Source organism: Bombina bombina, chromosome 4 (assembly GCF_027579735.1).
Source record: "Bombina bombina isolate aBomBom1 chromosome 4, aBomBom1.pri, whole genome shotgun sequence".
Taxonomy (NCBI): domain Eukaryota; kingdom Metazoa; phylum Chordata; class Amphibia; order Anura; family Bombinatoridae; genus Bombina; species Bombina bombina.
Genome location: NC_069502.1, coordinates 175,599,174 through 175,622,938, shown reverse-complemented (window position 1 = coordinate 175,622,938; position 23,765 = coordinate 175,599,174).

Below are 23,765 nucleotides of genomic sequence, written 5' to 3'. Positions count from 1 at the left end.
ATGCTTCAGGTTTTTTTCTGTCTGAATTCAAGTGGTACAGCCAATCACAAGCCTGGACAGCCCTTCCATTAAAATAAATAATGTGCACAATGAAGAGAATCATTGCAGTCCACAGTTTTCTTAAAAGGACAAGCTGCACATGTGTATGAACTACAAAGAATCAGAGATAGCGCCACAACAAGGCCAGAGTTTATCATCCCGACTATGGTCAAAATAGATCAAGCTTAATGTACAATTTATATAATATAACATTTATTGGAAATAAGAAACCATAAAAATCACCATATTAAGATAATATCGAAACGTTCTACTAAAAACATAAACAATATAAAAATGGTACCAAAAGTAGAAAAGAAATGGCAAAATAGAGAAAAGGAAGAAAGATTCTTCTTCACAAAAAGCTTATCTACTCCTGAGACTGTGTCTCTTTAAACTCCAATGTAGATGCCACAGATTTACTGAAATCTAATTCAAATCTACTCTGAATCTGGGTATTCAATAACTGTTTACAAAAGGTGTCGGTTTGAAACTTCACAGTGTAGGAAAAGTTCCATTTAGAATCTCTGCACCAGCTTTTTCTATTTTCATGCCATGCGCTAACAACCCAAACTCATGCACAGGAAAGTTTGTGAAGGGAAGGAGCAGTTTCATTTAGATTTTTTGCACCGGCTTTTCCATTTTCTCCCTGGGAAAATCTCAATCTTGTAAATGGGAAAAGTCTATGACAGGAGTCCCACCATTCTGTTTGGTATCTTCACACCAATGTTTTCCTTTTTGGGCACTAGTTCCCAACACTGTGGCGGAAATGTTCTTGCAATTCTCCTTCTATCTCTGCACCTATTTCCATTGTGCCCTATGTTCTGAGAAGATCCTGCAGCAGAAGGGGACATAGACCTTGCCTTGATCTTATGTCTCCACACTAAATAAATAAGCGTATATACTATCACACTGGACTCTGAGACCAAATCCCAATATTTGGGTTCAGTCGTCTCACAACTTAACAAGTTTCTGCATTTGTACAAAGTGTTTCTGATTGGTCTGTGGACATTTGTTTTGTGCTGGCTTACTATATTACTGGAAAAGGGAAAATCACACAATAAACAGTATAATAATAATAATAATAATAATAATAATAGTGTTTATTATGAATTTATTGCAAAAACACAAATTAATAATCAGCTTATAAAAGGTATGACAACTAAGCAGATACACAAAAGTAACACAAGGCAGTGATTAAACTATAAACGCATTACTTATCTTCGGGTTTAGGATAAGGCATTAATATTGTACAATGGCCAACAGCAGGCAAGTCATCGCAACTTTCAAGTAGCAAAAGAGTTACAAAATTTAAACATTTAAGAGACTTTTCAAATAACATATTATAACAATGATTTGGTTCTGAGGGTATAATATTTTTATGGTATAAATAAGATCATCTTCCTTCTGGAGGAACTTATGCATATAAGCTCTCCTAGCCAATCTTTTTTACATGTGTGCTAGCCCGACACCTAAATCGCAAAACGCAAAGTGCAATATGAATATTTTACATCCCTATTTTATTCACATAGAATTGTTTTTAATTTTTATTAGTAAATATATATTTCTATATATATCTGATAATGTTAATGTAACATATATATATATTTATACCTATATATCTATAGGAATAGGTTTCGATATATTTATATATATATATATATATATATATATATATCCTCCGTGTGTGTCTGCACTCCCAATGCTGTGTAGTCATCAACCAGGGTGCAAAGTCAAACAAGTATACAGTCTATATCCAATAAAGGACTGCACTCACTGGATTTAGTTTCAGAAACCTTCAAATCTTTATTGTGGTAACGTTTCGGGGTTCGCAGACCCCTTCCTCAGACCAGACAACAGTGCAAGTGAACAAAGTGTGCAATATATAGCACTAGCCCCACCCATCACAAACATCAAAATTGCGCCAAAAATCCATCACCATGGTAACACACAAACAAGGCCCCATGACCATACCACCAGAAAACACAATCAAAATACAAAATAAAACAAAACAAACTGCATATGCAAGTATTTTGCATAACCTCATAGTTGAACACTAATATGTACAATCATCAGTAGTAGTAGATATCCAGTAGTTACAATAGAATCACTGTAATTAGTTACTGATCCAGTTTAAGTAGCTTAAAGTATATTTAGACAAGCAATGATGGAAAACACACTAATCAAATAATCAAATAATCAAAGTAAACATCATGCAAGAAGAGGAATCTATCTATCAGTTGCACTGTTTAAAAACATATCCACCTACCTGTATCCAGTTACAGGACTCAATCTTAAGGAAATATACACATAAGCCATATCATATAAACATTGCAACATAGATTAGGCATTTAAACTTCTAGCATTTAAACTAGATGAAAAATAAACAAATAATAAAAGTCAATCAGATATATATAGATATATATGAGGTCTGTTACTGCTAATTCAATGTCCCCCATATTTATCCCAAGGCTTGCTATGACCAATCCTATGTAAAAGTATGTGAGCTATAAGTACTAATCTGACATTCTGGCAGATACAAAAATACAAAATTGTCAAGCCCCCTGGGCGCGCAGAGCAATGTGTTGTGTCCCATGCGAGTTGAATATAACAAAAAGGCCCGTAGTTCCCAGTGTCAGGGTTCTATGCAGGATGTCTTAGCCGGTGTATTATACCCTAGTGTTGGGAGCTAAGATAGATGTAAACATGGGTGCGTGTATTTACCTATGTAGCAAGTCTGTGTACCGAGTCTGTAGTGCATCAGTGAAACAGGCGCGGCTCAACCCGGTATCGCGTGAGTGAGCTTGGAGCACGACCGCATGGCTAATTAGCATAGCCTGTCAGTCAGTCAATGGGCGTAGCTAGGTCACGGAGTGACAGCGGAGCCTGTGATTAGAGTTATGCCGGGCTGCTACTATACCTATCTCAACTGAGCTTCTTTGTGAGCCCCAAGAAAATCAAAGCTAGTATATCAGGCTTATATTAAATGGTCACATAGGTCTTAAATATGGTCTATTGTGAATAAGTATGTATAATCATATGTGTGCCTAAACATCAGAGCATTTGGTGGGAGCTATCAAAAACCGCTGTGTGCGTTATAATGGGAGGTAGGCAGATTCAGGATAAGACTAACCTAGAGCAACACGGATTTACTGCTTAAAACGTGAATCATTAGAAATTAAAAGATAAAAAATATAAAAAATTAAAAATAACCAAATTAATATTAAACCGTTAGTGAATAAATTAAATTAAATCAATAGCCAGCCTGCATCACAGGCCAAGTAGAGAAAAAAGGGGGGTAGTTGGGTACTGCCATCATGGGTCTTACATGCTCATAAGAGCCACTAGGGTGTAATTTATATGAATGTTAGATCATGCACCACAGATATTATTACGGGGTAATTCTATTTAGAATAGGCACCATAGTAAGAGTTTGACGAATGGTATACCATAGTTCAATGGTCTAATACCCCTACAGGTCCTCCCAAATGTAACATGTATAAAACATACTTGTGCCCGAGAAGGTCACTCGTACAGTAGGATCTCAATACAGATATCATTGACCCCCTGTATACATATGGCAATCAAGTTGAGTTAGAGAGACACAATCAAAAGAGGGCACGCTACAGGTAGACATTTCAGTTGAGCCAAAATTTGCAGAGAATAGCAAAAGACAGAAAATATCAAAAAATCAAAAAATATATATCAAGGCAATATCAAGATGCTAAATGCACAGCGCCTACGGGTCACCATATCAAAAATGTATAGTACAAGTGCACCCTAACCAGCATATATAATACACTAAGTGCTGTCAATACGAATACATTGTTGTGCACAAGGACATATACAACTGTGGTGAGTCAAGGCATCAGAGGAAACAGTGCCAATCATTCGACATGTTTAATCCTCTGGGGTAGATGGTATCTAGTCTATGGATCCATCTAGCCTCCATCTGCAAGAGTGTCCTGCCCCGGTCACCCCCACGCCTGAGGGGGGGGACGTGGTCAATTAAAATGATGCGTAAATCTGTTACCTTGTGGCCTGCTTGCAAGAAATGTCTTGCCACCGGTTGATCCGAGGTCCCTTTGTCGATAGCAGTTCTTATCGCCGAGCGATGGTTTGCCATTCTTAAGCGTGCGTTGTCTGTTGTTTTGCCAACATAAAAACGTCCACAGCAACAGCTCAGTAGGTATACGACATGGCTTGTCGTACAGGTGATGAAGTGCTTTATAGTGAATTTCTGGGTAGTATGGGGGTGTCTGAATACTTTGCATGGGATCATACCGCTGCAAGTTGTGCAGCCCTTGCATCTGTAACAACCCATTTTGTTAGTTCTAAGCCATTTCTTGGTGTAACTATGTTGAGGATCTGTTTGCATAAGTATGTCCCTTAGACTTCTACCCCGTCTATAGCCCCTGATTGGTGGATCCATATGCCCAAAGGGTAGTGTCCGGTCTGTGCTCAGAATCTCCCACCTGTTACGAATTGAATCTGCCAATGGTTTCTTTCCTCTGTCAAAGGTGGTTGTAAAGACCATCCTTGGGGTCTCTTTCCTAGTGATTGCTGGAGTGTCTTGTGCCATGTTTGTTTCAATTTCCTCTCTCACCTTCTTAATCAGGTTATCCTTATATCCCCTTTGTTGGAATTTCTCAGCCATCTGGTCCAGTTGGAGATCTCTATTTGTGGTCTCCGTGTTGTTTCGTACAACCCGTATCAGCTGTGATTTAATTATTGCCTTCCGGGTATGTGGGGGGTGATTGCTTGTGGCTTCTAGCAATGAGTTTCGGTCAGTAGGTTTAGAGAAAAGGGTTGTGAAAAGTCTATCATGTTTCTTATAAATCCGTAAATCAAGGAAATCTAACTTCTCTGGATCATATTTCAACTCAAATTTGATTGGGTTTGGTAGTGCATTGAGTTTGGTTACCCATTCAGTGAGGAGTCCCACTGGTCCATGCCACACAAAGAAGACATCATCAATGTACCTTCTATAGTGTCTTATCATTCCATGATTGAACACATCCATGACGTCTCTTTCAAATTGCTGCATGTAAAGGTTTGCATACGACGGTGCCATATTAGATCCCATGGCTGTCCCTGTCAGTTGCTGGTAGAAAGTATCTTCAAAGCGAAAATAGTTCAATTTTAGACATTTCTCAAGAAGATTTAGGATAAAGGTTGTGGGTGGTCCTATGTATGGGTACTGGTCCAATGCTGCTGCAATTGCATTTATACCCCCGGCATGAGGGATCACTGTGTACAAACTTCTCACATCCATAGTTACCAGGATATCATCCTGGGTGATACCCTCCACAGTGTTAAGTATCTTAATAAGTTCACCTGAGTCTTTGATGTAGGAGTCCATGGATCTAACGATAGGTTGTAGAACTACATCAACATATTGAGCCAATGGTTGTAGCAGAGAGCCCCTTGCGGAGACTATCGGTCTTCCAGGTGGGTTTATTTGGTCCTTGTGTATTTTTGGCAGGGTATAAAGTATCGGATGGATGGGATGTATAGTGCAGAGGAAGTCAAATTCATCCTGATCAATCCACTTGAGTTGTAATGCTTCTGTCAGTGTTGTATCAATCTCCATTTTGAATTCTTCAGTGGGGTTCCAGGTGAGTTTTTTGTATGTCACTCCATCACTGAGTTGCCTCAATATTTCTGTCCGGTACTGCGTATAATTCATAATGACAATGGCCCCACCCTTGTCAGCCGGGCGTATGACAATATCAGGGTCAGAGGAGAGTGTCTTTATTGCCAATCTCTCTGTCTTGGTTAAGTTTGGACGATGAAATTCATTGTTACATTGTCCAGAATCCTTGGAAATTAGCCTAGTAAAAGTTTTGATACTAGTTCCACAGGTGTTAGGTTCAAATTTACTTTTGGCTCTAAATCTCTTGCGCTCTGTGTCCGCATTTAGATCTTTGAAATGTTCTTTAAGTTTTAGATTCCTCTGGAATTTTTGTATATCAAGGTACGTATCAAAGTCATTGTGTTTAAATGTGGGGATGAAGGTAAGGCCTTTGTTGAGAAGGCTATTTTCATCAGCCGTCAATGTCCTGTCACTGATGTTAATGACAATATCCAGTTTCTCTACCTGGGTGGTAGGGGTGGTCTTCTTGCCACAGTAGTTCCCCCTCCTCGGGTGCGGCCTCGGCCTCGGCCTCTTGTGTTGGCTGATCTGGTTGTGACCCCTAAAAAATGTGAGTTAGAAGTAGATGGTACCTGATCTGTATTTCCTTGTTCCACATAGTTAGCCTCATTATCTGATCCTGAGCTGCTGTCAACTGTGTTTAAGAATCTGGACCGGTATTGTCGCTGTCGTCCTGGTCTTTGTGTGTTTCTCTGCTGATTGCTACCATGTAGCCAATAGTAGACTTAGGCCATGAGTTCTTTCTTGTACTCATTTACTTGTTTGCCGATCTTTCCATCCATGCATTGTCAGGATCATCCATGAGTACTTGCAATTTCTGGTTGTTAAATATAGTTAGTTCTTCTCTGACTGTAGCCAAAATGTTTGTACATTCCTCAATGACAAGTAGAATCAGGTCCATTGAACACTTGTTAAGAATCTGACACCAGCGTAGGCAAAAGTTTTTATTATTCCTGCCTATAGTTGGCTGGTTCCTGATCCTGAATCCCCTTGGTATCTTATTACTCTTGTAGTATTTAGAGAGGTATACAGTGTGGAGTTCCAGGTCTGTCTCTCTCTTCCTCAGTCTCATTAGATTATTGAACACCGTTAAAGTAGTTTCAGTCTGTTCATTTTCAATCAGTTCTGAATCCACCAATATTCTTAGCGCATCCTCATTGGTAAATGCAAATGTTTTGGTGGTGAATTCCTCCTCTTGTGGATCCAGGTCACCCAAGGCCTCAGCCATTGTAGTAATGGTGTGTGCTTCAGTTATTGCTTGTACTTTACTTCACTCTATGAGGTAGCAGTGCAGAAATAAACACCAGTGTGTCCCAAAGTAAGGCCTCACCTAGGCCACAGTTTTGTAGTAGTATCAAAAAAGGAACCACCAGAGTGGAACCCACAGATGGAGTGAGGTTGTAGCAGATTAGTGGTAGTTGGGTGCTAGACACGTAGTATTACTCATATCCTCCGTGTGTGTCTGCACTCCCAATGCTGTGTAGTCATCAACCAGGGTGCAAAGTCAAACAAGTATACAGTCTATATCCAATAAAGGACTGCACTCACTGGATTTAGTTTCAGAAACCTTCAAATCTTTATTGTGGTAACGTTTCGGGGTTCGCAGACCCCTTCCTCAGACCAGACAACAGTGCAAGTGAACAAAGTGTGCAATATATAGCACTAGCCCCACCCATCACAAACATCAAAATTGCGCCAGAAATTGTAAGTACTCATGGATGATCCTGACAATGCATGGATGGAAAAGATTGGCAAACAAGTAAATGAGTACAAGAAAGAACTCATGGCCTTTAAGAATCAGAAGATCACCACTGTGGACAATGACTATAAGGAGAAAAAAGTCTACTATTGGCTACATGGTAGCAATCAACAGAGAAACACACAAAGACCAAGACGACAGCGACAATACCGGTCCAGATTCTTAAACACAGTTGACAGCAGCTCAGGATCAGATAATGAGGCTAACTATGTGGAACAAGGAAATACAGATCAGGTACCATCTACTTCTAACTCACATTTTTTAGGGGTCACAACCAGATCAGCCAACACAAGAGGCCGAGGCCGAGGCCGCACCCGGGGAGGGGGAACTACTGTGGCAAGAAGACCACCCCTACCACCCAGGTAGAGAAACTGGATATTGTAATTAACATCAGTGACAGGACATTGACGGCTGATGAAAATAGCCTTCTCAACAAAGGCCTTACCTTCATCCCCACATTTAAACACAATGACTTTGATACGTACCTTGATATACAAAAATTCCAGAGGAATCTAAAACTTAAAGAACATTTCAAAGATCTAAATGCGGACACAGAGCGCAAGAGATTTAGAGCCAAAAGTAAATTTGAACCTAACACCTGTGGAACTAGTATCAAAACTTTTACTAGGCTAATTTCCAAGGATTCTGGACAATGTAACAATGAATTTCATCGTCCAAACTTAACCAAGACAGAGAGATTGGCAATAAAGACACTCTCCTCTGACCCTGATATTGTCATACGCCCGGCTGACAAGGGTGGGGCCATTGTCATTATGAATTATACGCAGTACCGGACAGAAATATTGAGGCAACTCAGTGATGGAGTGACATACAAAAAACTCACCTGGAACCCCACTGAAGAATTCAAAATGGAGATTGATACAACACTGACAGAAGCATTACAACTCAAGTGGATTGATCAGGATGAATTTGACTTCCTCTGCACTATACATCCCATCCATCCGATACTTTATACCCTGCCAAAAATACACAAGGACCAAATAAACCCACCTGGAAGACCGATAGTCTCCGCAAGGGGCTCTCTGCTACAACCATTGGCTCAATATGTTGATGTAGTTCTACAACCTATCGTTAGATCCATGGACTCCTACATCAAAGACTCAGGTGAACTTATTAAGATACTTAACACTGTGGAGGGTATCACCCAGGATGATATCCTGGTAACTATGGATGTGAGAAGTTTGTACACAGTGATCCCTCATGCCGGGGGTATAAATGCAATTGCAGCAGCATTGGACCAGTACCCATACATAGGACCACCCACAACCTTTATCCTAAATCTTCTTGAGAAATGTCTAAAATTGAACTATTTTCGCTTTGAAGATACTTTCTACCAGCAACTGACAGGGACAGCCATGGGATCTAATATGGCACCGTCGTATGCAAACCTTTACATGCAGCAATTTGAAAGAGACGTCATGGATGTGTTCAATCATGGAATGATAAGACACTATAGAAGGTACATTGATGATGTCTTCTTTGTGTGGCATGGACCAGTGGGACTCCTCACTGAATGGGTAACCGAACTCAATGCACTACCAAACCCAATCAAATTTGAGTTGAAATATGATCCAGAGAAGATAGATTTCCTTGATTTACGGATTTATAAGAAACATGATAGACTTTTCACAACCCTTTTCTCTAAACCTACTGACCGAAACTCATTGCTAGAAGTCACAAGCAATCACCCCCCACATACCCGGAAGGCAATAATTAAATCACAGCTGATACGGGTTGTACGAAACAACACGGAGACCACAAATAGAGATCTCCAACTGGACCAGATGGCTGAGAAATTCCAACAAAGGGGATATAAGGATAACCTGATTAAGAAGGTGAGAGAGGAAATTGAAACAAACATGGCACAAGACACTCCAGCAATCACTAGGAAAGAGACCCCAAGGATGGTCTTTACAACCACCTTTGACAGAGGAAAGAAACCATTGGCAGATTCAATTCGTAGCAGGTGGGAGATTCTGGGCACAGACCGGACACTACCCTTTGGGCATATGGATCCACCAATCATGGGCTATAGACGGGGTAGAAGTCTAAGGGACATACTTATGCAAACAGATCCTCAACATAGTTACACCAAGAAATGGCTTAGAACTAACAAAATGGGTTGTTACAGATGCAAGGGCTGCACAACTTGCAGCGGTATGATCCCATGCAAAGTATTCAGACACCCCCATACTACCCAGAAATTCACTATAAAGCACTTCATCACCTGTACGACAAGCCATGTCGTATACCTACTGAGCTGTTGCTGTGGACGTTTTTATGTTGGCAAAACAACAGACAACGCACGCTTAAGAATGGCAAACCATCGCTCGGCGATAAGAACTGCTATCGACAAAGGGACCTCGGATCAACCGGTGGCAAGACATTTCTTGCAAGCAGGCCACAAGGTAACAGATTTACGCTTCATTTTAATTGACCACGTCCCCCCCCTCAGGCGTGGGGTTGACCGGGGCAGGACACTCTTGCAGATGGAGGCTAGATGGATCCATAGACTAGATACCATCTACCCCAGAGGATTAAACATGTCGAATGATTGGCACTGTTTCCTCTGATGCCTTGACTCACCACAGTTGTATATGTCCTTGTGCACAACAATGTATTCGTATTGACAGCACTTAGTGTATTATATATGCTGGTTAGGGTGCACTTGTACTATACATTTTTGATATGGTGACCCGTAGGCGCTGTGCATTTAGCATCTTGATATTGCCTTGATATATATTTTTTGATTTTTTGATATTTTCTGTCTTTTGCTATTCTCTGCAAATTTTGGCTCAACTGAAATGTCTACCTGTAGCGTGCCCTCTTTTGATTGTGTCTCTCTAACTCAACTTGATTGCCATATGTATACAGGGGGTCAATGATATCTGTATTGAGATCCTACTGTACTAGTGACCTTCTCGGGCACAAGTATGTTTTATACATGTTACATTTGGGAGGACCTGTAGGGGTATTAGACCATTGAACTATGGTATACCATTCGTCAAACTCTTACTATGGTGCCTATTCTAAATAGAATTACCCCGTAATAATATCTGTGGTGCATGATCTAACATTCATATAAATTACACCCTAGTGGCTCTTATGAGCATGTAAGACCCATGATGGCAGTACCCAACTACCCCCCTTTTTTCTCTACTTGGCCTGTGATGCAGGCTGGCTATTGATTTAATTTAATTTATTCACTAACGGTTTAATATTAATTTGGTTATTTTTAATTTTTTATATTTTTTATCTTTTAATTTCTAATGATTCACGTTTTAAGCAGTAAATCCGTGTTGCTCTAGGTTCGTCTTATCCTGAATCTGCCTGCCTCCCATTATCACGCACACAGCGGTTTTTGATAGCTCCCACCAAATGCTCTGATGTTTAGGCACACATATGATTATACATACTTATTCACAATAGACCATATTTAAGACCTATGTGACCATTTAATATAAGCCTGATATACTAGCTTTGATTTTCTTGGGGCTCACAAAGAAGCTCAGTTGAGATAGGTATAGTAGCAGCCCGGCATAACTCTAATCACAGGCTCCGCTGTCACTCCGTGACCTAGCTACGCCCATTGACTGACTGACAGGCTATGCTAATTAGCCATGCGGTCGTGCTCCAAGCTCACTCACGCGATACCGGGTTGAGCCGCGCCTGTTTCACTGATGCACTACAGACTCGGTACACAGACTTGCTACATAGGTAAATACACGCACCCATGTTTACATCTATCTTAGCTCCCAACACTAGGGTATAATACACCGGCTAAGACATCCTGCATAGAACCCTGACACTGGGAACTACGGGCCTTTTTGTTATATTCAACTCGCATGGGACACAACACATTGCTCTGCGCGCCCAGGGGGCTTGACAATTTTGTATTTTTGTATCTGCCAGAATGTCAGATTAGTACTTATAGCTCACATACTTTTACATAGGATTGGTCATAGCAAGCCTTGGGATAAATATGGGGGACATTGAATTAGCAGTAACAGACCTCATATATATCTATATATATCTGATTGACTTTTATTATTTGTTTATTTTTCATCTAGTTTAAATGCTAGAAGTTTAAATGCCTAATCTATGTTGCAATGTTTATATGATATGGCTTATGTGTATATTTCCTTAAGATTGAGTCCTGTAACTGGATACAGGTAGGTGGATATGTTTTTAAACAGTGCAACTGATAGATAGATTCCTCTTCTTGCATGATGTTTACTTTGATTATTTGATTATTTGATTAGTGTGTTTTCCATCATTGCTTGTCTAAATATACTTTAAGCTACTTAAACTGGATCAGTAACTAATTACAGTGATTCTATTGTAACTACTGAATATCTACTACTACTGATGATTGTACATATTAGTGTTCAACTATGAGGTTATGCAAAATACTTGCATATGCAGTTTGTTTTGTTTTATTTTGTATTTTGATTGTGTTTTCTGGTGGTATGGTCATGGGGCCTTGTTTGTGTGTTACCATGGTGATGGATTTTTGGCGCAATTTTGATGTTTGTGATGGGTGGGGCTAGTGCTATATATTGCACACTTTGTTCACTTGCACTGTTGTCTGGTCTGAGGAAGGGGTCTGCGAACCCCGAAACGTTACCACAATAAAGATTTGAAGGTTTCTGAAACTAAATCCAGTGAGTGCAGTCCTTTATTGGATATAGACTATATATATATATATATATATATATATATATATATATATATATATATATATATATATATATATATATATATATCCATATAGCTTTGCTTTGCTGGCTTTGCTGTATAAACATTGTATTTTGGTACTAGCATATCAGCTTAATGTGTGTGGATTTGATCTTGTGTATATAATCTTTGAGGACTGGATATGTGAGTTGTTGGCATTGTTATACCATTGCATTTGAAACATGTGTTAGCTAACGTAAGGTTTAGTTTCCTTTCATTCAGATGGGGGGTGCGGGTGTCTCTATGTGTTTGTAATAACTATGTGTCCTTGTTTTATTCTGTGTTGGTGGTATTAATGGTAATGTCTGAGGATTCTGCTGTGTTATTGTCTGTATTTGGTGCTTTGTGGCCTGTGTTTCATTTTGTCTCATTCTTTTTCTTTTCTAGTTTTCTCCTTTTGCCCTGGCTTTTAAATATATGAGTCCACTTATTGGGCTTTGTCCATATCTTGTTGTTCGGTGGTGGTATATAGCGGCCATCTTTGGTGGAGGGTTGTCACTGGTGTACATTTGAGCTTAATTGCTTTGATCATGATTGTATTTCTTTGTCTATGTTTTTAGATTATGAATTGTCTTGAAGAAGGCCTCTAGATGGTCCGAAACGTCAACATTCTTTGATGTGAAACTGATGTTTTAAATAAAGATTACATTTTCTATAAGTCCTGTGAGTGCCCTCCATCTACAGAGCTACTTTGTGTATATATATATATATATATATATATATATATATATATGTGTGTATTTACAATAAAAATGACATTGTTCTGTGAAAAACATTGGTTAGTGCATCTAACCAATAATGTGATCTCCATTTACTTATATTTGGTTAGCGCGTGCTGGGTGTCGCTCCCAAGCTAACTTTTTACTTTCAACTTGTAATCTGCTTACAACCTGACGCACACAAAAAAGCTTACTTCTACTGAAGTTTATCGCACCACTTGTAATCTGGCTCAATATGAGAATATTAAACAGCATATAATAATGATCTATTTTAGCTAAGTTCTTTCTAATGCTCATAAACTGCACATACGACACTGAATCTGGCTTCACAGCCACTTGTGACCACACACTTGCTTTATACTATGGCACTGCTGGTGCACTTTTTATAGCCTGTGCAACCTAATGACTTCATAAAAAAACTGCAGAATCAGGAACTGTCCCTTTAATAGTACATCTAAGGAATTACAAAAAATGTACTTTGTGTGACCAAAACCAATTTAGCAGAGATTCTTACAAGTCTCATCTTACCACTGGCTGAGGGGATGGTGGTACAAAAATATGTACATTGGTACAAGTTTCCCTTAAAGGGACAACAAAGTCAAAATTAAATTTTCATGAATGAGCTAGAGCATGCAATATTAAATCATTTTCCATTTTATTTCTATCATCTACTTTGCTTTGTTCTCTTGGTACCCTTTATTCGAAAGAATATCTAGGTTGGATCAGGAGGAGCAATGTGCCACTGGGAGCTAGCTGCCGATTGGTGACTGCACATATATACCGCTTGTCAATTGCTCACCCAGTGTGTTCAGCTAGCTCCCAGTAGAGCATTACTGTTCCTGTAACAAAGGATATCAAGAGAACCAAGCAAATTTAATAATTCAAGTACAATCTGAAGTTGTTTAGAACTGTATGCTCGATCTTAATCATGAAAGATTTGGGGGGTTATATGTCTCTTTAAAGAGAAAGGAAACCAGAGAGAGCATGCAATTTTAAGAAACTTTCTAATTTACTCCTATTATTAATTTTTCTTTGTTCTCTTGGTATCTTTATTTGAAAAGCAGGAATTAACAGACATATATTTGCATGTTCCTTTATCTACCATAAAATTGGAATGACTTTGATATTTCAGAGCAGTCCAAGGATTCACCCCTTGAAAAGTCTGGTTTAATTTATGCTCCTCGCCTCATTTGTTGTAGCCAAACAGAAGCTGCTCTAAGCTGATATTTGATACTCATTTTAGAATTACCCTATACACATGACTTACTACAGTATGCACTACAATGTCTGACAATAAACAATAATAGTACATTGCAATCGCTTTATAATGAAAAACATTTTAGTTTAATGTCTCTTTAAACCTTCAAAGTATCTGGCACTGAAAACCCCAGAATAATTAATGAAATCATTTTTTTTTTAACTTTTGTTTTTATTTTTTATGTTTTTTTATTTTTATTTGTTTGTTTTTGTATTATGAAACTTTTTTCTTCCTGCGTCCCAAAACTCTGAAGTGCTTACTGTGAATAATCAGTTACATGTGTGAGTTTTACTCTCAGGGAGGGTGATGTATGTATCATTAACTAATAGAGGATAAACGTAATCTTTCTAATGAGTTGCTGCTGCCTGTACCCTTTTAAACTCACTGCCACAAATCATTTTATCACAAGCCTTTGGCAAGAATGTTTAACTAACCTGTGATGAGCTGTATCAGCCTTTTGTCAGAGTACACGTATGGACTTTACTAAGCTCTGTGGAATGAGGAAGACCCATTTTAGGATTTGCGGAGAGGTGCTTGTGGATATGAAGATAATCTTGCCCACCAGGTGTCTGCTACAATTCTAGGTAGACAACATGTATGACACTCCCTCTAAGCATATAGTCACCAATGTGCTTTATTGGACGACACCTCCACACCCAGAACATTTTATAAAGTAGTTTTATTTTTATTTTTATTACATCAGTCATTCAGCTTTTAACCCCCTTGCTGCCAAAGAGGAGTGCTTTTGTAAACTAAGCGTTTATTTGGTGCAGACCTTTTATTGGGCATGCACATTACATTGAAATAAACACATGGAAATATAATTACAACTACAAATAAACATGAAAGCTTTAATTTCCTTAAAATTACTAGCTAACACCTAGATTAACAGTTTTGCGTTGCGGCTTTTAACACTGAACAAATGGCAATTTCAGCGTAAAAGCAGTAAAGCCGCTATTGGGAGTTGCATTGGTATAGCTATACCACAAGCATTTTAGCATGTAACACAACGTCAATCCCGCACTCAAAAAAATTACGTTTTTGCGTGGGATTTCCATAGCGCCGGTATTACAGGTTGTGCGGTGAGGCTAAAATGCTTGCATTACAGCCTATACCAACACAATCCATACCGCCATCTGAGAGCAGTAGTTATGAGTTTTGCGCCACAAAAATGTTTCACAACTCATAACTAAAGTGTTACAAAGTACACTAACACCCATAAACTACCTATTATCCCCTAAACTGACACCCTCCCGCATCGCAAACACTATATTAAACCTATTAGAACCTAATCTGCCCCCCACCCCCATTGCGACTATTGAATAAAGTTATTAACCCCTAATCTCCCGCCCACCCACATTACCAACACTATTTAAATATATTAACCCCTAACATCACTGCCACTATAATAAAGTTATTAACCCCTATTCCGCGGCTCCCCGACATCGCCGCCACTAAATAGTAATTAACCCCTAAACCTCCAGCTTCCCACATCTCCGCCACTAAATAAACCTATTAACCCCTAAACCGCCGGCCCCCCACATCGCAAAACACTAAATTAAACTATTAACCCCTAAACCTAACACCCCCCTAACTTTAAATTAAAATAACAAAATAACTCTATTTAAATAAATAAGAACTTACCTGTGAAATAAATATAAACATAATATTAAACTATAAATACTAAGAAAAAAAAAAATCTAAATAACAACTAAAAAATAACAAATCCTACGAAATTTTTTAAAAATCTAACAGCTAGATTTGGAGTTTTGTCTGTAAAGACTTGCGGTGCTAACGAGCCTTTTTTTTTCCAGCGCACCCTTAAGACAACGCTGGTATTATGAGTTTTCTGAATGGCTGCGTTAGCCTCAGAAAGGTGAGCGTTGAGCCAAATTTAGCTCCACTTCAACCTCAATACCAGTGTTGCTTACGGTAGCGGTAAGCTGGAAAAACGTGCTCGTGCACGATATCCCCATACAATACAATGGGGCTGAGCTGCCTGAAAAAAAACCTAACACCTGCAAAAAAGCAGCGTTCAGCTCCTAACGCAGCCCTATTGTTTCCTATGGGGAAACACTCTCTAAGTCTACACCTAACACCCTAACATGAACCCCGAGTCTAAACACCCCTAACCTTACACTTATTAACCCCTAATTTGCCGCCCCTGCTATCGCTGACACCTACATTATATTATTAACCCCCTAATCTGCCGAGCGGACACCGCCGCAACCTACATTATATTTATTAACCCCTAATCTGTCCATCCCCAACGTCGCCGCCACCTACCTACACTTATTAACCCCTAATCTGCCGACCGGACATCGCCGCCACTATAATAAATGTATTAACCCCTAAACCGCCGCACTCCGCCTCGCAAACACTATAATAAATTTTATTAACCCATAATCTGCCCTCCCTAACATCGCCGCCCCCTACCTACAATTATTAACCCCTAATCTTCCGCCCCCAACATAGCCGCTACTATAATAAAGTTATTAACCCCTAAACCTAAGTCTAACCCTAGCCCTAACACCCCCCTAAATTAAATATAATTTAAATAAAATGAACTAAAATTACTATAATTAAATAAATTAATTCTATTTAAAACTAAATACTTACCTATAAAATAAACCCTAATATAGCTACAAAATAACTAATAGTTACATTGTAGCTATTTTAGGATTAATATTTATTTTACATGCAACTTTGTATTTATTTTAACTAGGTACAATAGCTATTAAATAGTTATTAACTATTTAATAGCTACCTAGTTAAAATAATTACAAAATTACCTGTAAAATAAATCCTAACCTAAGTTACAAATACACCTAACACTACACTATCAATAAATTAATTAAATAAATTAACTACAATTAGCTAAAATAAAATACAATTAAATAAGCTAAACTATAATACAAAAAAAACACTAAATTACAAAAAATAAAAAAATATTACAAGAATTTTAATCTAATTACACCTAATCTAAGACCCCTAATAAAATAAAAAAGACCTCCAAAATAATAAAATTCCCTACCCTAAACTAAATTACAAAGTAATCAGCTCTTTTACCAGCCCTTAAAAGGGCTTTTTGCAGGGCATTGCCCCAAAGTAATCAGCTCTTTTACCTGTAAAAAAAAATACAATCCCCCCCAACATTACAACCCACCACCCACACACCCCTACTCTAAAACCCACACGATCCCCCCTTAAAAAAACCTAACACTACCCTCCTGAAGATCACCTTACCTTGAGCCGTCTTTAGCCAGCCGGCCACCGATGGGACAGAAGAGGACATCCGGACCGGCAGAAGTCTTCATCCTATCCGGGCAGAAGAGGACATCCGGACTGGCAGACATCTTCATCCAGGCGGCATCTTCTATCTTCATCCTTCCAGAGCAGAGCCATCTTCTATCCAGCCGACGCGGAGCCATCCTCTTCTTCCGATGTCCTAACGCAGAATGAAGGTTCCTTTAAATGACGTCATCCAAGATGACGTCCCTCGAATTCTGATTGGCTGAGTTTTTTGTTCCGGCGTTAGCCCATAAAACTCTTAACTACTGACTTTTTTATGTACCGCTCACTTCTTCCAAGACTCGTAATAGCGGCGTTAGCCAAATCCCATTAAAAAGATCGGATACGCATTTGACGTAAGGGGATTTGCGGTAGCCTCGAGTCGTGGAAGAAAAGTGAGCGGTAGACCCTTTCGTAATACCAGCGGCCGTTAAAAAGCAGCGTTAGGACCCCTTAACGCTGCTTTTTAAGGCTAATGCAAAACTCTAAATCTAGGTGTAAGTTTACCAAACATACGGCTAGATTACGAGTTTTGCGTTAGAGGCTATGCGGTGCTGGTGCTAACGAGCAGTTTTCTCTCACCACTCACTTACCTACAGCACTGGTATTACGGGTTTTTACAACCCCGGCGTTAAAAGGCAAGAAGTGAGCATAGAGCAAAATTGTGCTCCTTACCGCACTTAAGCAGCGTAAAACTCAGTAACGCAGCCCCATTGATTCCTAAGGGGAAATAAAATTTATGTTTAGACCTAACACCCTAACAGGATCCCCGAGTTTAAACACCCCTAATCTGCCACCACCTACATCGCCAACACCTACATTATACTTATTAACCCCTAATCTGTCGCTCCGGACACCACCGCCACCTACATTATATGTATTAACCCCTAATCTGCTGCCCCCAACATCGCCGACACCTACATTATATTTATTAACCCCTAATCTCCCGCCCCCAAAGTTGCCGCAACCTACCTACACTTATTAACCCCTAATCTGCCGCCCCCAACGTCGCCGCCACTATAATAAACATATTAACCCCTGAACCGCCGCACTCCCACCTTATAAAATAAAAATAAACCCTAGCCTAAACTAAACTATCAATAGCCCTTAAAAGGGCCTTTTGCGGGGCATTGGCACAAAGAAATCAGCTCTTTTACCTGTAAAATAGAATACAAACAACCCCCCCAACAGTAAAACCCACCACCCACACAACCAACCCCCCAAATAAAATACTATCTAAAAAAACTAAGCTCCCCATTGCCCTGAAAAAGGCATTTGGATGGGCATTGCCCTTAAAAGGGCAGTTAGCTCTTTTGCGGCCCAAACCCTAATCCAAAAAATAAAACCCACCCAATACACCCTTAAAAAAACCTAACACTAACCCCCTGAAGATCGACTTGCTGTTCTGAAGACCGGACATCCATCCTCAAGGAAGTGGCAGAAGTCTTCATCCAACCGAGCCAAAGTCCTCAACGAAGCCGGGAGAAGTCTTCATCCAAGCCGGGTGAAGTGGTCCTCCAGACGGGCAGAAGTCTTCATCCAGACGGCATCTTCTATCTTCATCCATCTGACGCGGATGAGGACTTCCAATCAGCCAATAGAATGCGAGCTCAATCCTATTGGCTGATTGGATCAGCCAATAGGATTGAACTTCAATCCTATTGGCTGATTGGATCAGCCAATAGGATTTTTTCTACCTTAATTCCGATTGGCTGATAGAATTCTATCAGCCAATCAGAATCTAAGGGACACCATCTTGGATGACGTCACTTAAAAGAACTGTCATTCAGTAAGAAGACTTCGTTTGAAGAGGATGCTCCTCATCGGATGTCTTGAAGATGGAGCCGCTCTGCGTCGGATGGATGAAGATAGAAGATGCCGTCTGGATGAAGACTTCTGCCCGTCTGGAGGACGACTTCGCCCGGCTTGAATGAAGACTTCTCCCGGCTTCATTGAGGACTTCGGCCCGGTTGGATGAAGACTTCTGCCGCTTCCTTGAGGATGGATGTCCGGTCTTCATAACAGTAAGTCGATCTTCAGGGGGTTAATATTAGGTTTTTTTAAGGGTGTATTGGGTGGGTTTTATTTTTTAGATTAGGGTTTGGGCCGCAAAAGAGCTAACTGCCCTTTTAAGGGCAATGCCCATCCAAATGCCCTTTTCAGGGCAATGGGGAGCTTAGTTTTTTTAGATAGTATTTTATTTGGGGGGTTGGTTGTGTGGGTGCTGGGTTTTACTGTTGGGGGGGATGTTTGTATTTTATTTTACAGGTAAAAGAGCTGATTCCTTTGGGGCAATGCCCCACAAAAGGCCCTATTGATAGTTTAGTTTAGGCTAGGTTTATTTTTTATTTTGATAGGGCTATTAGATTAGGTGTAATTAGTTTAAATATCTTGTAATTTGTTTATTATTTTCTGTAATTTAGTGGGGGGGGGTTTTGTAGTTTAGCTAATTTAATTTAATGTATTTAATTGTTTTTAATTTAGTTAATTTATTTAATTGTAGGTTTAGGTTAGGTGTTATTGTAACTTAGGTTAGGTTTTATTTTACAGGTACTTTTGTATTTATTTTAGCTAGGTAGTTATTAAATAGTTAATAACTATTTAATAACTATTCTACCTAGTTAAAATAAATACAAACTTGCCTGTAAAATAAAAATAAACCCTAAGCTAGATACAATGTAACTATTAGTAATATTGTAGCTAGCTTAGGGTTTATTTTACAGGTAAGTATTTAGTTTTAAATAGGAATTATTTAGGTAATAATATTAATTTTTATTTAGATTTATGGTAATTATATTTAAGTTAGGGGGTGTTAGGGTTAGACTTAGGTTTAGGGGTTAATACATTTAGTATAGTGGCAGCGACGTTGGGGGCGGCAGATTAGGGGTTAATAAATGTAGGTAGGTGTCGGCGATGTTAGGGGTGGCATTTTATTTAACTAGTGTTTGAGAGGCGGGAGTGCGGCGGTTTAGGGGTTAATATGTTTATTATAGTTGTGGCGATGTCCGGAGTGGCAGATTAGGGGTTAATAGGGGCAGATTAGGGGTTAATAGACCTCGGTTTAGGGGTTAATAGGTAGTTTATGGGTGGTAGTGTACTTTTTAGCACTTTATTTATGAGTTTTATGCTACGGCGTTGTACCATAAAACTCTTAACTACTGACTTTTAAATGCGTTAGGGATCTTGGAGGTAGAGGCTGTACCGCTCACTTTTTGGCCTCCCAGGACAGACTCATAATACCGGCGCTATGGAAGTCCCATAGAAAAAAGACTTTACGAAGTTTACGTAAGTCGTTTTGCGGTAAGGCCAAAGAAGTGTGCGGTGCCCCTAAACCTGCAAGACTCGTAATAGCAGCGGTAGGGAAAAAGCAGCGTTAGGACCTGTTAACACTGCTTTTTCAGCCTAACGCACAACTCGTAATCTAGCCGATAATTAACACTAAAATCACAAAAAATAAAAAACACTAAGAGTACAAAAAAAAATAAACGAAATTAACAAAAATAATAACAATTACACCTAATCTAATAGCCCTATAAAAATAAAAATGGCCCCCAAAATAAAAACACCCCCTAGCCTACAATAAACTACCAATAGCCCTTAAAAGGGCCTTTTGTATGGCATTGCCCTAAAGAAATCAGCTCTTTTACCTGTAAAAAAAAAACCAAAGTGCCCCCAACAGTAAAACCCACGACCCAACCAACCCCCAAAATAACAGCCAATAGGATAAGAACTACTGAAATCCTATTGGCTGATTTGAACAGCCAATAGGCTTTCAATAGGTCTCACCCTTTTGGCTGTATTGAACAGCCAATAGGATTTCAGACGCTCCCATCCTATTGGCTGATTTGAATTTGAAGAATTAAATTAGCCAATAGGAATGCAAGGTACGCCATTTTGAAACGGCTACCTTGCTTTCAACTTCAGTGTACGGCGGCGACCGTATGAAGAGGATGCTCGGCGCAGGATGTCTTCGGCTTCCAGGATGGCTCCACTCCGCGCCGCCAGGATGAAGATAGACTACGCCCCCGGGATGGATGAAGACCTCGCCGCCTGGATGAAGACCTCGCCGCCTGGATGGAGATGGATGTCCTGACTTCAGAAACCGTGAGTGGATCTTCTGGGGTTAGTGTTAGGGGTTTTTTTTGGGTAGGTTTTTTTTTTAAGATTAGGGTTTGGGCTATAAAAATGAGCTAAATGCTCTTTTAAGGGCAATGCAAAAGAGATAAATGTCCTTTTAAGGGCAATGCCCATACAAATGCCCCTTTAGGGGCAATGGGTAGCTTAGGCTTTTTTATAGTTAGTTTTTTTTATTTTGGAGGGTTGGTTGGATGGTGGGTTTTACTGTTGGGGGGACTTTGTATTTTTTTACAGGTGAAAGAGCTGATTTCTTTAGGACAATGCCCTACAAAAGGCCCTTTTAAGGGCTATTGGTAGTTTATTGTAGGCTGGGGGTGTTTTTATTTTGGGGGGGCTTTTTTATTTTTATAGGGCTATTAGATTAGTTGTAATTGTTTTTATTTTTGATAATTTCGTTTATTTTTTGTAATTTTTTGTGATTTTAGTGTTAATTCTTTTTGGTAAACTTAGATTTTTTAAATTTTTCGTAGGATTTGTTTTTTTTAGTTGTAATTTAGATTTTTTTAAATTTTTTCTTAGTGTTAGGTTTTTTTTAAATATGTAATTTAGATATTTTAATTGGTAGTATTTTTATTTATTAGATTAGTTATGTTAGGTTAATTTAAAGTTTAATATTAGGTTTATATTTATTTCACAGGTACATTTTTATTTATTTAAATAGAGTTATATTGTAAATTTAATTTAAAGTTAGTGGGGTGTTAGGTTTAGGGGTTAATAGTCTAAATTAGTGTTTTGCTATGTTGGGGGCGGCGGTTTAGGGTATAATAGGTTTATTTAGTGGTGGAGATGTGGGAGGCCAGAGGTTTAGGGCTTAATAACTTTATTATAGTGGCGGCGATGTCGGGAGCCGCGGATTAGGGGCTAATAACTTTATTTAGGTGTCGGCGATGTCGGTGGAGGCAGATATGTGGTGTTTAGACTTGGGATTTATGTTAGGTTTAAACGTAACTTTTTAGGGGGAGAAGAAAAAAGGACTGCAGCTGTTTGCTTGACCTCCGGAGCTGAGCCCCGACCCTCCGGAGTGTCGTATATCTTTTTATTAGATCTCTCAGTAGTCCTCGTGGCTATTGTAGCAGATAGCAGATGCCTTCAAATACATGTGCCACCACCCAAATGCGCACTGGCTTGACGGGTCTTCTCTTGCTCAGATCTCCTTGATAGGAACTTTTGTTATGCAGCCGAGGCAAGTGAAATCTCCGGAGCGGAGCCCCGACCCTCTGGAGAACTGTGTGGGAGTTGAGAGAGTCCCTGCGTGTCCGGATGAGTGCGTAGGGTAGCAGCAGCTACCAGCTTCTGTTCTGCTTCAGGAATGCACTTAAGCAAGAAGGGACCATTTCACAGCAGCACATCTGAGGATCTCTCACGGCACAGTGGTTGAAAATCACTGCTCTATACATTACTTTCAACTTGTAAAATGAGAGTAAAAATAAAAGCACTTTTGATTTAACTTGAGTGGTGTTAGCACATAAAAGCGCTAATATTTTTGTGCTCCCCTTGTATTCTAGACCAGAATGTGAAAACCCTATATGTGTGTTCAAACCTCTTACGTCCGCCTGTAAAAGAACCCTTTGTACTCTGCAATACCAGTTTGTGATACTAATCTTTTTAATAATTGCTCATCTATTTAATATTTATTGCTTATGGATGTCCAGTACTAATTATACACCCTATGCACTGCAATTAAATCGTAATTTCTTAAACATAACTAGCATTATAAAACAATATTATGTATTCACTTGACTGCTGAAAGAGGGAAAACAACTGAAATAAATTATTATACATATATGCTAAACTTTTAAATTATAAGCCACTTACATGTATTTTGAATATTTTGCAAACTCACTAAATACTCTATGGGGACGATTTATCAAGCTGAGGCGGAGCTCACCTCTGGCGGGCTGAATTTCCCTTGCGGAATTCAGCATTGCACACGAGCGCTATTTTATGCTCAAATGCAATCCCGCCCATGCACAGCCAATCACACGCAGGCAGGAGCTGTAAATCTCCCGGTCAAACAATACTGGGGAGATTGAAATTCGCCACTTTAGAGTAGGCGAAAGGTTAGGAAAGCATGATGACCGCTGCTTGTTAAATACGGCGTGCAGGTTCTCTTGTGAGAACCTGCAGTCGTATGGGGTTGAAAGGCTTGTG